Raw genomic sequence first — 13,772 nt, 5'->3', positions numbered from 1 at the left:
AAAAGTATGTTTTAATTGATAAGAATCCCAAGGGCCTAGAAATACTGCAGTTTTAGGATAAATCTGGTATAAACTGAGTGTCCTGAGGATTTTGAGTACTCCATTTCCGTGGCCAGACCAACAGAAACTCCAGGGCAATAGTAAACACAACTTTCTCTCTCTTATCCTAAATTTCTCCACTTGTTATCTCCTGACCAGCAATTTACAGGAAAGTTACAGGAAAGTGAGGGAAAATATTTGAACTATTTATACATCAGTGCAGGTGGTGCCATGTTAACTTCACTCTTTTGCAAGATCTTGTTTGCTAACAGCAAGTTATGGCCCCTAGGGATGTTTTACCTTGAGGGAGGGAATGGGGGCACACCAAAACAAGTAGAACAAGCAAAATACTGTGGGGTGGAGCTGACAAAACAAAAAACAAACAAACAAACAACAAAAAAACAACTACCACCACAGACCACCCACTAGTGCCGTGCTTTTCATCCTGAAGTGAGGAAAGAGCAGAGCATCCTTGCAGTAACTTCATGCCTCAAAACCCTCCTTTGTCACTCTTCCTGCACTTGTGTAACAGTTGCTTGCAGGTCTGTTTCCTTTCTATTTCAGGACTGGAAGATGGCTTCATGGACAAAACAGACTTGGCTTGGGGAAGAGTAATTGAATTTATTGCCAACTGATCACAAAGTAGGACAGTGAGAATTTAAAAACTTTAAAACCAACCAACCAACCAACCAACCAACCAACCAACCAAACAGAAAACCACCTCGCCACACTACCTCCATCCCAGGCTAAACCTCAGTCTTGATTCTTCCACCTATTTCCCACAGAGCAGTGGGGGGTGGTTGGAGGATGTTGGGGAATGGAGGTTGCAGGCTCTGCTGCTCCTTCATTGTATTTGGCAATTTTATTGATGGTAGCGCTCCCCACCCCTCCCATCCCCTCTTTTCCCTTCCCTCCACTCCCCTGCCCTCCCCTATGCTCCCTGTTCTTTCTGACCAACAGTATGATAGATTCGGGTGGGTGGTCAGCACGTGGGGCTACGGGGAGAGGACATGTACACAAAGATTTGGCTCCAGATCCAAAATGTCATGTATTTGGCAATTTTATTTAATGGTAGCACTCCCCTCCCCTCCCCTCCCCTCCCCTCCCCTCCCCTCCCCTCCCCTCCCCTCCCCTCCCCTCCACTCCCCTCCCCTCCCCTCCCCTCTTTTGCCTCCTCTCCCCACTTTTGCCTCCCCTCCCCTCCCCCCCATCCCCTCCCCTCCCCTCCTGTCTCCTCCCCTCCCCAACCATCCCCTCCCCTATGCTCCCTGTCCCTATACTCTGCAACACTCCCCTCCCCTATACTACCCTACACTCCCGTTCGCTACACTACCCTACATTACCCTATGCCCCCCTCCCCTACATTCTCCTACACTCCCCTCCCCTATCCTACCCTACACTCCCCTAAACTCCGATCACCTACACTACCCTATACTCTCCTATGCTCCCCTCCCCTCTAACACGCTACACTACGCTATGCTACCCTACCCTACCCTACCCTACCCTACCCTACCCTACCCTACCCTACCCTACCCTACCCTACCCTACCCTACCCTACCCTACCCTACCCTACCCTACCCTACCCTACCCTACCCTACCCTACCCTACCCTATCCTATCCTATCCTATCCTATCCTATCCTATCCTATCCTATCCTATCCTATCCTATCCTATCCTACCCTACCCTCCCCCTGCCCTCCCCTCCCCTCCCTTCCTTTTATTCCCTCCCCTTCCCTCCCCTCTTGTCTTCTTCTCTCCTCTCTTCTTTCTTTCGGGTAACTTCAAATCGGTTCAGTCGTTCTCATAGCTCCTATGCCTGGCTGATTCACGGGAACCCATCAGCAGCAACCAGAAGCGCTCCAGCTGCTGTGTCACTGGTCGAGCAACAGTCTCCAACTGGGAATCGCTGACTTCGTTGTGTGGCTCAGACAGGTGCCTTGCAGTTCCACCGTGGCCTGGATGTTTCCTCTTGCTGTGTCCCCACCTACAGCGCAGTTCTGCTTAGAAGCAGCAGCAGGCTTTGGAAGATGTCCCACTCCTTCCATTTTCAGTGGTTTAGCTTGGCTAGCCGGGTGGTGTCTGTCAATAGAAGACAACACCGAGATTTGGGTTAGAAACAGCTAACTGAGCAGTTCCTTTGCACAAGGGCAAGGAATATTTACCCCTTCCTACTGGAGGCTGCAGTGTCAGAGATAATGACGGGTCCTTCCGAGAGCTTTGAAATATCCCTTGGGGATGCTGAGTCCAGAGGACCAGAGCAAACCTGTCTAAAGTACACCGTGGAATCACTCGGAATGACTTCCTAGCAGAAGTATGTGTCTGATACGGCTTCAGCTGGTTGCAGTGTTCTTCTTCACCTCATACCTAAATTCAGATGAGAGATCTCAATGAAGATGGAAAGGTTGAGAAATAGAGAAATCACTGATGTGCTTTGAGAACTTCTAAGGACTGAGTACTGCATCAATCCAATGTTGTAACATTAAGGATTGGTTAGAAAAGCAAACGTTAAAAACAAGGAAAGGGGAAGAACAAGTAAGCTTTCTTAAAGTATCTATTCTGTTTAAGGTATCTTTAAAGAAGTAAATAAGTACTGAAATATATATGCAGAGAGAGAGAGAGAGAGAGAGAGAGAGAGAGAGAGAGACAGAAACCTAAGAGTCTGCTGTGCAGGTTAGCTTCTTGCTCTCTTTTCTAAAAGTCACAGTGAATGCAGCATCTGTGTGCGTTACAAGCATTACCCTCAGTCCAGCACAGGTACACACGAGAGGTCAGCCTGCAGGTTGCGGAGGCAAAGCAACTGCTCTGGCTGGATGTGAAGAGCCAAGACAGAAGTTGCTGTCAGGGAAAAGATACACAGAGGGGATGAAAAAGACGGAGTGTGCTTCCGACCTTCACAACTTCTAAGCAAGCGGAGATGAGGTTGTGGAAGAAGCAAATAAGCTGTTGATCTAGAAGCAGCCTGAAGATTGTCCTTAAGCAGGGCCTTGCATTCTTCATTTTTACAGCATTGCTTGCCTTCAAGTGCACGACGATGATTTTATGAACTTTCTACCACTACAGAAATGCACCGGATTCTTTCACAAAACTTACGGGTGGTACTTGGCAATATTGGTCAGCATTCACTATTTCCTTCTTCATCTCAATTCTCTTTTGGCCTGTGAAGCTTTCCAGATCAGAGGAGAAGATCCACGGTAATACGGAGCTTTGGATACTGCAAAGGAAACGAAGAATCCTACTGACAACTCTTTTCAACCTCGCCTGCAAGCATCACAGAAAAGAATACCGAAAGAACACCGCTTTATCATGGGAAGCATAAATTGGAGCATAGGTGTCCTATAGCTGAAGCGAGGTGAAGCAGGTTCCACACAAGGTGAAGGAGCACACCCATAAGCATTTCCGTAAAGCCGTGTTTTCAAACAAAGGGTTAAGATTTAGATTTTCTTACAAGTGAAGAATGAAGAAATTAAAGGAAAAGAAAATTACCAGGACATCCAGTTTTCCTCTAGCTTGCTTTGCTTCTTTCCGAATCTGAGTCTGGAGTGACAGTCAGGGAGCAGCGTTGTGCAGAAATGCCAAAGCCTCCCCAGCTTGTTGTACCTTCATCAGCAAGGGCTTTGATACTGCTGCCTCCTCAGCAACATCAGCCATTTCCGAGGAAAGCTGGTGTCCATCAGGTCAAATAGGAATGGGAAATCCCTCTTGCCACAACTTCACACTCACACCAGAGTTGGCAGGACAGGCCGATGGACAGAGAAGCGTCTGGAAGAGTGTTAGAAAACAGACTTTAGATTTCCGTCAACCCAGGAAGAATTACTTGCTCATCCCTTCAAAGTGAACTCTGAGTAGAAGGAGGGGATCCCAAGCTGCATTCCTGACATCTATGCTGCAAAGTCATCCAATGGGACATGTTACTGGACCAGCCTGTTACGAACAGAAACAGGACTTTGAGGTTATGCTGTTGGATTAGAATTAAGCTCAAAGAGTTAGTCCTTTGACGTGTTTTTGTTTGCAAGTGTTTTCACTGCTTCCCAGACAATGTCTCCAGCAAGCTAGCTGCTTGCTTCATTTGTTCTGTTCTGTTCTGTTCTTTTTGATTCTGTTTTGTTTTGTTTTCTCAGCCAGGATTCTTAGAGAAATGAGATTAAAGTGATCATATTGTATGTCCACCCATCCCTCCCTCCCCTTCGCTTGTCCAGAGCTTTTACCTCGTCCAGCAGCTTGAATGAACTCGGTCCTAGGCGCAGTTGTGTCCAAGCCATTCTGTTCCTAGACGTGTTGTGAGAACAGACAGCTAAGTAGTGGGGAGAGGACGTGCTGCTGTCTGCAGTGTGACCTCAGCGCTTACCAAACAGTAGGGAATACACAGAGAAGGGTCTTAGGAGAACTTCAAGCCCCAGATACGTTTTATGTGGAAACCATATTTCCCAAGATAACGCTGGACACAACTGCATAATCAAAAGGGATTCATTTCTTGGTTCATTCAACTCTTAGGTTTTAGTTTTAAAACATGTCTGTCTTGGCTTAAAGCACTCTTCCAATCTCTATTTCCAGTTACTAGGATTTCCTGAAATAGCTCATCCCATTTTTTTCTTTGTACCCTCTCCCAGCCTCTTTGTTTTCCTCTCCCCAAGAAACTTAGCACTGCTCTCTTCAAACTTGACAACTAGATATGGAGCTGTATCAGCCAGAAGGAAGTTTCCTTCACACTTTCTGCTTCTTACGGTATCTGGGCTCTTACCTTTACACTTACTCACCCTTCCTACATTAGCACAAAGGAAGTGTTTTGGAGATCTGATGTCTTGTTTTCCAGAAACTGCCCTGAATCACCTTTACGAGAGCTGTCCCACGCTGCGAGCACAAGTCTTGCAGTCTGGCCAGATATTTGCCTTCTAAGTCAATAACCAAATCTGTTACAAAGGTAAGAACATGTAATGAATGGAAAGGAAATCCTTTTATTTTCATCGCAGTTCACTTTTTTTAGTTAAGTTAAGAACATGTAATTAATGGAAAGGAAATCCTTTTATCCTTTTATTTTGATCCAAATTCACTTTTTTTTTTTTTTTTTTTTTTTTTTTCTAGACCAAGAATGAATCGTGGAGAACCACCAAAACTCAGGTGAGAAATGAAATGACAAATGTTAAGGTCAGGCAGCTTGCCCACTGCCATTGCTACCCTGAAAGCAGATGGAGTGCATCTTCATACGCCACAGCCTGAGACACTAGTCGACAGGCCAGCCCGTGTGAGGAAGTCCATTGCTGTCCTGAATTTTAACATGACAGGGGGACTCTTAAGCCTCTTGTTTATGCTTTAGTACTTGCGGTCTATGGGAGGACCACAGCACACTCTTCTCTGTCTCCCCTTATTTGTTGATCGTCTGTAGGAAGAAGAGAACGTGCAGAGGCCCTCCCCCGTACATTGGGTCTGTTCTCACTCTGTGCAGCTCCATCATTGAGCAAAGTACCAACCTTGAGGCTTCTGTAAGGACTTGACACAAACTACAGAATACTACAATGAAGCATTCACAACAAAACCACATTTTTTTCCTCAGCCAAGCATCAAAACACTTACAGAAGGGCATGGTCCCTCTCTGTGCACCTCAAGGGGAGATCCACAACTCCTCACGTGGTTTCATCGCATCCAGCACCCTTCTCTGTGCCTCCCAGCTAAACGTGCACAGAGGCAGCTGTTGCCAAAGTGCTGTGGTGACACAATTCAGTTCTGTTTCTGAAGTCATCACCGCAGGCGCCTCCCAGTGACGGCACAACACTCTCTGTTGCTAATGCGTCTGTCTCAGAAACAGCTAGGGAAGTACCACTATGCCCAAACTGACTTGAATTAGAGTAGTTCCCAAATTATTCTCTGCTCCCCTACATCTGTGGAAGGTGGGTGATCAATCTTTTCCTTGAGAAAGGACTACAGAGCAAAAGAGCTTGATTCTGAGACGTTGCCCGTCCTTGTAGAGCAGTTCACCTTTGATTTCCATGCAAGAAAAAAGAAGGTGAAATCAACAATTCCCTTCCTCTGAGCTGGGAATAGGAAAGAAGCCCAATTCTCCAGGAAGCCTTCAAAAGGAAACTCTGCATTTCTTTGTTAAACACCTTGTTTAATTTCTTGAAAGAAATCTTTCCCAGGACTTTGCAACTGCGGTGGTTCAAAGCGGGTGGGCAGCCGAGTTCCACCACGGCCGCTCTCTCACTCCCCCTCCTCAAAGGGAAAGGGGGAGAAAATATGATGCAAAGGGCTCCAGGGCTGAGATAAGGACAGGGCGATGGCTCAACAAGTATCGTGACGGGCAAAGCAGACTCAGCAGAGTGACCCTCAGGGTCCCTCCCTGCCCCTGCTCCCCGTGGGGTCCCTCCCACGGGATGCCGTCCTTCCCCAGCTGATCCCACACGGGCTGCCCACAGGCAGCAGCTCCTCAAGCACTGCTCCCACACGGCTCCGTCCCACGGGCTCCATCCATCCATACCCCAGGAGCAAACTGCTCCAGCACGGGTCCCCCACGGCTGGGCGGCAGCTCCCCCCAGCCCCCCTGCTCCTGCGGGGGCTCCTCTCCACGGGGGGGCTGCAGCTGCGGCCCGGGGCCTGCTCCTGCGGGGGCTCTCCATGGGCCGCAGCCTCCTCCAGGCCAAAGCCACGTGCTCCACCGGGGGCTCCTCCACCCACAGGGGGGCAGCAGCGTGGAGATCTGCTCCATGGGGGACCCATGGGTGCAGGGAGACAGCCTGCTCCACCGGGGGCCTCTCCCTGCACAGGCCGCAGGGGAACTGCTGCTGTGAGCCTGGAGCACCCCCTGCCTCCTGCTGCACTCACCTTGGGGGCTGCAGGGCTGCTTCTCACTCCTTGCTCTTCCAGCTTCTGTTGTGCAGCAGTATTTCCCCCTTCTTCCATCTGCTCTCCCAGAGGTGCAAACAACATCGCTTATTGGCTCAGCTCTGGCAAGCGCCGGGGCCCTTTTGGAGCTATCTGGAGCTGGCTGTTGTCTGGACTGTTCTCACAGACGCCATCCCTGCAGGCCCCTGCTACCAAACGTAAATCCGATCGAAGTGTATGCAGCAATTACAAAGCCGCTGTGCTTTGGGCTGTCATGATCCTCCTGCAAGTACAGGGGAGGTGCAGGGTTGCTTTGCATTTCCAAAAGGAGGAAGAAAGCCTCCAACCCCACTGGACCTCAGCCACTTGCAGGATCCAAGCAATGCTCCCCACTTTCAGTTATCTCCCTCCCATGCACACAGTGGGAGCAAGGTTGAACAAGCACATTTTTGAAAATGTTTATCTTAATGAAGAATAAAAGAAGTCTACAACACCCAATCCCTCTGTGCACCCAAGGCAAAAATCGTGGACTATTCTGCCTCAACACTATTTTCAGACCCAATTTGTCAAGTCATCTAGCAGAGGATTTCTCTCTTGTTCACTCACTAGCTTAGTAGAGCACCAGTTTACATAGGTGCTGGAGCAGATTCCTCAACCATCTGAAGGGACTTGATCCCAGAAAAGTTCAAAACTGCAGATGACTCATGATTTTGTGGTGAAGCATCTATTAAATGAGAGCTGTTCCGCTTAGGGCACAGTGAGACAATGTGAGAAGAACCCTGTATCTCACTGATTGAGGCTTTATAACTCTACAGAATTGTCAGTCAACAATAAATGGAAAGTGCAGGAGATATGTTCTTTCTTCCTCCTTTCCCTGCCATACATTAGCAGAGAGATTGTGGTGGGATATAGGTTCAGAGCCTCACAGAAGAAGGATTTGAACCCAGGCTCTCCACAGTCTGCACCACTGCCTTCCTGACAGCTTTTGACTATTTTAATTAATTTTATTTTATTTTATTTTATTTTATTTTATTTTATTTTATTTTATTTTATTTTAATTAATTTTATTTTATTTTATTTTATTTTATTTTATTTTATTTTATTTTATTTTATTTTATTTTATTTTATTTTATTTTATTTACTTTATTAGTATTATTCTTCTTATTTTTCTGGATGGTGTCTAAGTCTTGGGGGGGAAGAACCAACTGTGGGAGGAGGGAATGCTACTACTGTCTGTGACAGTGGTGATTTCTGGACAGTGTTAGCAACAGAGCTTCTGCAGAGAAGAGAAAATGCCAGGCAGTCTCTCTTGGTATTCCATGTACTGAGTACTGAGTGCAGTTTTGGGCTCCACAGTATAAGAAAAAGTATAAGAACAAACCAGTGCACTGTGATAAAGAGAGTTTAATAGGGTACAAAAGGAATAAAAGCAAACAAAATAAGAAATGAGAATATTGATAATTTATAATGTATCATAGAATCATAGAAGCATAGAATATCCTGAGTTGGAAGGGACCCTTAAGGATCATCAAGTCCAACTCTTGACACCGCACAGGTCTACCCAAAAGTTCAGAGCATGTGACTAAGTGCACAGTCCAATCTCTTCTTAAATTCAGACAGGCTCGGTGCAGTGACCACTTCCCTGGGGAGCCCGTTCCAGTGTGCAACCACCCTCTCTGTGAAGAACCCCCTCCTTATGTCAAGCCTAAATTTCCCCTGCCTCAGCTTAACCCCGTTGCCGTGGGTCCTGTCGCTGGTGTTCATGGAGAAAAGGTCTCCTGCCTCTCGACACCCCCTTACGAGTATAAAATATAGAAATATTGTTTAATTAATAATATTAAATACTTATCATTTTATAATAATGAAACAATGCCATACCGTACAACACAGTCAATCAAGTGGATTTAATTAAATAAATAATAAAACCCAGGAAATTAAGTAAAATTTAAAAATGTAAATTTAATACAAATTAAACCCATTTTTCCCGTGCCAATGAGTTCCTATCCCCATCATCACTTCCCATCCCACTGATCATTTCCTATCCCAACAACGTCCCAGTTCTGATCCCCTCGGTGTCCCAGTGCAAGAAGAGCTGCAGGCAGAGGCCTTGCTGAGTGAGCACCTAAGGAGAGGAATGTAATCCAGAAGGCAGCAAAGAAGAGCAATGCCCCGAAAGAAGAGCTAAGTCTTGTCTCTCAGCCCTTTGGTGTCCCAAGCAGCAGTTGCCATGGGCAAGCTTTCCCAGCCCAGCTGCTGCCAGCATCCCCCCAGCTTGCCATTGCCACCTTCCTGGGTGAGGCGCGCGCACATTTGCCATTGGCATTTGCCGTTGCCCATCCCTGAGAGTGGCAAGCAGTGCGTAGGTCCAGCACGAGAGAGGGGAGAGGGCAAGCGAGAGGGGCAAGGGCTGAGGAGCGTGGCTGAAGCTGGAGCAGGTGCCTGCAGAGGTCTCTGTGCCTGCCTGCGTGCTGAGCGGGCCTGGGTGCTGCGGGGGCCGTCGAGGAGAAGCCCGAGGTCGGTCACGGGTAGCCGTAAGAGTAGGCTCTGGCGTGGTCCTTCTGCCGCTGCTCGAAGAATTGCCCGGGGCCGATCTTCATGTGGTGGGCCGCCCGCTGCCGTTCCTCTTGGGCCAGCTTCTTGAGGCGCTCCCGCTCGGGACGCTGCTGCGGCGTGATGGGCACCGACGACTCCTGCTCCTCCAGCGGTGTGGGCGCTGCGTCGCCGCCCGCCCAGGGCCCCACGCAGGGCACGTAGTCCCCGCGGGGCTGCGCCGGACGCTGCAGCGTGCGCGGCTGCGTGGGCAGAGCCGTGGGCAGTCCCCTCCAGAGCGGGGGGCTCTGGAGGGGACTGCGAGGGGGACTGGGCAGGGCTCTCCTGAGGGCTGGGAGAAGTTGAGGCCTCTTGAGGGGAGCCAAGGGAGGCTGGGGCAGGGTTCTCTTGTGGGCAGGGATGAATTCCTGCTGGGGGGGCCTTTTGGGGAGAGGCTGGGGCAGGGGTCTCTTGCGGGCAGGGAGGCAGTCAGGGTCGGGGCGCCTCTTGAGGGGAGCCAAGGGAGGCTGGGGCAGGGTTCTCCTGTGGGCAGGGATGAATTCCTGCAGGGGGGGCCTTTTGGGCAGGGCTCTCCTGAGCTGGGGCCGGGCTGCAGGCTTGAGGGGGGAGCTGAGTGGCGGCACAGCAGCTGCAGGGGTCTGCAGCGCCCGCCCAGCCTGCACCTTGTCGGGGTGCAGCCCAGGGCTTGAGGGGACCTCACCCAGCGCTCTGGTGGCTGCCAGTCCCTGTGTGCTGGGCTCCTCGATGTCCTCGCAGAGGTCGGGCAGCTGCGAGAGGAAGCGCTTGAGGACAGGACTGCTGGGGACAGCGGCGAAGGCGTCCTGGGGCTCCACGGCATCGAGGCAGCTGAGCAGCTCCTCCAAGCCGGAGCTGTCCAGGTCGGCCGGGAGCTGGTCCTGCAGGTGCTGCAGCTGCTGGCTGTCCCCTGCCAGCTGGGGAAAGGCCTCGGCGAAGGCATCGGGGCCCAGCTCCAGCAGCTCCAGGGGCTCCTCAGGCACCTCTGCAAGTGTCGCCGCTGAGGAAAAAGCAAGCCAATGCAATCCCCCAAGCATCCACCGCTGCCAGCTTTGCCATGGCTCCTGGGTGTGGGGCGCCCAGCGGCCGGCTGGGCCAGACCCAAACTCACCGTCGGGCGTCGCCGTCTGAGTGCTGGCGGTCGCTGGAGCCTGGGCAGGCTCGGGGGGAGTGGGGCCGGGCAGCGGGGGCCCCTGGTCCTCGCTGAGCCCCACGGCATGCAAGCAGGGCTCCGGCAGCTGCCCCCGGCTGCTGCTGAGGGTGCGGGGCGCGGGGAGCGCCTGCCCCCGCAGCGGAGGCCCCGGCACGAGGAGTGGTGGGGGGCCGGGGTAGGCAGGGGTCTGCAGCAGGCAGGTGCCTGCGGGGTGCAGGAGCTCCCCATGGAGCACGGCCCTGGGCCCCAAGCAGAGGGGAGCACCATCCTGGGGCACCAGCGTCCCCGTCCACATCAGCAGGGGCTGGGAGACACTGGGGGCACCCAGAGGAGCGCTGTAGGGGAGCTGCCCCACAGCAGGGAGCTGCCCCACGGCGGCGGCGGGGAGCTGCCCAAGCTGCAGGTGGTGCCCCTGGGCTGGGAGGTGCCCCCCAGGTGGCAGCTGCACCCTGGCGGGGAGCTGCAGCACCTGCCCCTGGACCCCCGGCACCACGTGCCAGACGGTGGCCTGGGGCAGTGCGGAGGGGAGGGTGGGTACCTGCGGGGGCTGCAAGGGCAGCGCCATCGCTCCGGGGAGGGAGGGAAGCAGCCAGGCAGCCACCGTTGGCGGCACGGCTGGGACGACGAAGGGGGAGTTTTGCGTCTGCGGAAGCCGCGGAAGCCGTCTGGGGAAACCCTCTGTGGGAAAAAGGGCGCTGGGCTGAGCTCTGGGGCGCTGGGCTCGCCAGCAGGGCCGCAGCCCCGGGAGGAGCGGGAGCCGGCTGCTGGACCTGCCATGGTGGCTGGAGAGTGGGGCGGTTGCTTGGGGAACGCGGGCAACGGGGGTTCCGTCCCAACGGCTGACCAGCCCCTCGCCGACATCTTGGGGAGGACTGCAGGCTTTGGAGCCAAGCAGGCTGCCCAGCGCAAGACTTGGCCATCCCCAGCAGGCTTTCCCTCCCACGCAGCACTTGCCATGCCCACGACGCTTCCACACCGCCTCTTGCCCGTCCTGAGCATTTCCCAGCCCAGGACCAGCTTTCATCCTCATGGTCATTTCCCATCCTGACAAGTTCACATGAGAACAGATTCCCATACAAAAGATTTCCCATCAACACAAACAGATTTTTCCCTTCATCCAAAGAGATCTCTTCCCAAAGAATTCCCCTCTCTTGGAGGACTTTCCCATGGTTTTCCTACTTCAATAAATGTTACCCACCCCATTAAAGATTTCCCATCCCAGTACTTTCCCATCCCAGGAGTGACTGCCCATCCCAATGCTTTTGCTTCCCAATGCTTTCAAACCCAGAGAACATTTCCCATCTCTTTCATTTCCGAGCCCAATGCCTTTCCACCCCAAGGAAGTCTTCCCATCCCAGCAAGGACTTCTCGGCTCACACATCCTTTCCCAACCCATTCCCATTTCCCACTTTCACCATCCAACACACAGCTTAGCCAGCCCACAGCTCTAGAGAGGGATTTGGACGATGCTGATAGACACAAGGTCACGGGGATTTGCTGTGCTGACGATTGCTCGTTCTTACAGATCAACACAGATCCCCAGTCCCAAGGGCGCCAGGCAGAATCTGGCCAATATGTAGATACGAGGCTCTTCCATTTCCTACCGGGAAAGAAAGAGATCTGTGCGTTTCTCTCTCTCCACCTCCAGAAAAAGAGAGGAAGGGGAGAGCGCTAATGAACAGGAGCATGCTCAGCTCAGCCACCGGCATGGAGGCTGCCCGCTCCTCAGCACCTCGAAGCAGCAGCACCTTCAAGTCTCCTCCTGCAGCAGCAGCACATCAGTGTCTCTTGTCCCACCAGCAGGACAGTGGCGTCTCCCATTGCACCATGCCGACCTCCACGCCTCGAGTGCCAGCAGCAGTCCTCAGTGCGAGCTGGACGCTCAGGGCACTTGTGGCCACCCATCTTTGTGAGCTCCAAGGCTGACAGTGACTCTCTGCTGAGCTCCCACGGCTCTCAGGCGTCCCGCTGGCAGAGCTTATGGCGCTAAGCTGACTGCCAGGAGAAAAGGCTCCCGTGAAATGGCTGCTCCACAACGCCAGGAGCAAGGTCTGCTGGGCTGGGGGTTCGCAGAGGAGCTCGGCCTTGGGCCTGGCAACTGCGCCTGGAAGCCAGGGACGGCCTTGGTGTGCAGCTGGACACCTGGGCCTGAGAAAGCAAGGTCTCTTTCAAGACGCTTGGCACCATCGTCACCCAGTGGCTGTCTCAGGGCGACGAGAGAAATGCACAGCATCTCTTGCTGCCCTGCAGTGCTGCTGTCCTACGCCCTTGGGTGTCTCTGGGATAGAAAAAGGGACGGATTTTGCCCCAAAACCCAGCTCCTTTCTATCAAAAGCATCACGTCCTCCTCTCTTTCTTGGATTTGGCTATGACTTTAGGAATCCCTGCAATCCCTGCAGCTGTGTCCCCTGCCAGCTTCTTGTGTGCCCCAAGCATCCTCGCTTGCAGGGCAGTAGAAGATGCAGAAAAGGCCTTGCCTTAGTGGAAGCACTGCCCTGCAGGAGCTCCAACATCCCTCTTAGCAGCACACTGTAGCCCCCAAATGCCCCCGAAATGGCACATTTCAGCTCCTGGGAAGGAAATGAGCTCGCTCAAGGGGAGCTACCCGCTCAAGGCCCAGGTGTCTGTGAGGCGGTGTTGGCAAGGAGTCCTGTTGTGTGAGTCCGTTCTTTGTGGGTGCTCCGTCCCCACAAGGCTTGCTTTGGAAGGCCCAGGAGAGTCTTGTGGGCACTGGCCTGGGGTCCCAGGCTGAGCCAGCTGCTGGCTGGCAATCAGGGAGGCTCGCTCAGTGTCTTGGCTTGGGTTTGCGTGGCCAGGCTGTGGGAGCGGGGGGCTGCAGGGGTGTCCTCTGTGAGAAGAATGCAGCAGCTGCCCCATGGGAGCTCAGGGCCGCTTCCAGGAGGCTCCTTCCAGGAGGGACCCACCCGCTGCTGCCCAGAACGCAGAGCAAAAGGATGATGTTTGCGCCTGGGGGAGAGCCCATCTAAGAAAGGGAACAAAAGCTGCTGCCCAGCAGCGTCTGGGTCAGGGAGGAGTGAGAAAGCTCTGTGCAGCCCCCAAGGGCCGTGCAGCAGGAGGCAGGAGGTGCTCCAGGCTCACAGCAGCAGTTCCCCTGCGGCCTGTGCAGGGAGAGGCCCCTGGTGGAGCAGGCTGTCCCCCTGCAGCCCATGGGTCCCCCGTGGAGCAGATCTCCACGCTGCAGC

This window comes from Anas acuta, unplaced genomic scaffold (genome assembly GCF_963932015.1).
Source record: "Anas acuta unplaced genomic scaffold, bAnaAcu1.1 SCAFFOLD_50, whole genome shotgun sequence".
NCBI lineage: Eukaryota > Metazoa > Chordata > Aves > Anseriformes > Anatidae > Anas > Anas acuta.
The sequence above is the reverse complement of the archived record's forward strand: the minus strand, read 5'-3'. Positions refer to the sequence as shown.